Source organism: Gossypium hirsutum, chromosome A08 (assembly GCF_007990345.1).
Source record: "Gossypium hirsutum isolate 1008001.06 chromosome A08, Gossypium_hirsutum_v2.1, whole genome shotgun sequence".
Taxonomy (NCBI): Eukaryota; Viridiplantae; Streptophyta; class Magnoliopsida; order Malvales; family Malvaceae; genus Gossypium; species Gossypium hirsutum.
In genome coordinates, this window is record NC_053431.1 from 92340662 (window position 1) to 92342810 (window position 2149).

A 2149-nucleotide genomic window follows, 5' to 3' on the forward strand; every position below is an offset into this window, starting at 1 on the left:
GAGTTTGGGTTTTCTTTATGTTTTGTATTCACTATTGTTCTGAGATGTTTTCCTTTTTAGTTATGAACTAAATCCCTTAAATACCTAAGGGGAATGAAACCTAAGATGAATCTTGTTATTATTTTCTGAATTGTATGATAAATATTTAGCTTATTCTTAATTATGTGTTCTTAATTCTTGTTTTGATATCCCAGGATATTGATTCAAGATAAGCTCTTATTCAGAGGAGGAATAGACCCTGTCTAAGAGTACATTTGTCATAATTAAGCGGAGTTGTTTGCACGCCTAGACACAGGGTGAAAAAATTTTTCTGGATTAATAAGGGGATCCATAGATCGAGTTAATGCAACCCTATGGTGTTAATTAGAGAAATGTCTCAATTGTTCAATCTAGGGATTAGACGTTATTAGTCTTGAATAGGGATAATAACATAACTTAGGGATCTCTACGGAACAAGTTGAATAAATAAATCGTTCGATTCGGAGACAGAATAACAAGTACAGTCTAAGTGGATTTTTCCTTAGGTATTGTCTTAATTCAATCGTTTTCCAAAAGTAATCCCCCAATTCCATTCTCTGTGAATTCTTAGATTAGTTAATTAGTTAGTTAAAACAAAACCCCCTTATTCTTAGGCTAGATAATAAAAAGACAGTCATTACTAGTACTTTTAGTTCCTTTGGGTTCGACAATCCGATCTTGCTAAAACTATACTATTGTTCAATAGGTACACTTGCTTGCATCGTGATAATAGTTAGTTTCAAGAATGATTAATTATAAATATTTAAAACTTATCACACAAAATCACGCGATCAAGTTTTTGGCGCCGTTGCCGGGGAACTAAGATATTAGGAACGCTCAATTTTTATTACTTTAGCCATTTATTTTTCTTGAAATTTAATTTTTATTTTATTATTATTATTTATTAATTTACTTTTTCTTTCTCTTGGAAGGTTTTTATAGTTTATGGCTAGAAGAAACCCGTTAGGACCACTACTTTTTGACGAAGAAATCAATCGTATAGTTCGTAGAAACCAAAGAGAAATAAGGCGAAGCTTAAGATACACAGAAAATGAGCAAGAGGACGATACTCAACCCCCAACCGAAGAGATGGCTGAAAACCAAGACAATCAGCTACCTCCTGTAATTGTGGTTAATCAAAATCCTGCTCCACGCACTATGTATGATTATGCTAATAACAGGAACTGAATCAAGCATAGTTAGACCTGCTGTAGATGCAAATACTTTTGAACTAAAACCTAACACTATTCAAATGATACAGCAATTTGTTCAGTTTGATGGTTTGCAGGATGAGGATCCCAACGCTCACTTAGCAAACTTTTTGGAACTATGCGATACATTTAAAATTAATGGTGTTTTTTATGATGCCATTTGTCTTCGGTTATTCCCTTTTTCATTGAGGAACAAAGGTAAATGGTGGTTGAACTCATTACCACGAGGGTCAATCACTAGTTGGGAACAAATGACCGAAAAATTTCTACTAAAATATTCCCCGCCGGCTAAAATGACCAAATGATGTAATGATATCTCTTCATTTGTACAGATGGACTTAGAAGCTCTTTACGATGCATGGGAAAGATACAAGGACTTACTAAGAAGGTGCTCTCACCATGGGTTACCACTTTGGCTTCAGGTTCAAACGTTCCATAATGGCCTGAATCCTTTGACTCGGCAAATGGTTGACGCAGCTGCTGGCAGAACCATCAATAATAAAACACCTATAGATGCTTATGAGTTTATAGAGGAGATGTCACTGAATAACTATCAGTGGTTAGTCATGAGGACAAAACCAACGAAAACAACCGGTGTTTATAACGTCGATTCGGTCACCATGCTCTCTAATCAGGTGAAACTCTTGAATAAGAAAATTGATGGTTTTATTAGTTCTTCATAGGTTCACCCAGTAAAGCAGTGCGAAGCAAGTGGAGGTGGATCAAGCAATTTGGAATACCAACCTTATGGCTACAACATGGATAAAGAGCAGTTAAGTTACATGGGTAATAATTTTCGATCTCAAAACAATCCATATAGTAACACTTACAATGCAAGTTGGAGGAGCCACCCAAATTTCTCATGGAGAGGCCAAGGAAATCAGAGACCACCGCCAGGCTACCAACAACCACCCTACCAA

At 35.8% G+C, this 2149-nt stretch overlaps 1 non-coding gene across 1 annotated transcript; it reads right to left on the reverse strand.

Annotated features, from left to right (window-relative positions):
* Nucleotides 1-1530: 1530 nt before the first annotated feature.
* LOC121205441 (small nucleolar RNA R71) lies at nucleotides 1531-1635 on the reverse strand. Its single transcript, XR_005900519.1, has one exon. It is a non-coding gene; the product is annotated as a small nucleolar RNA R71 (small nucleolar RNA).
* Between the last annotated feature and the right edge of the window lie 514 nt (nucleotides 1636-2149).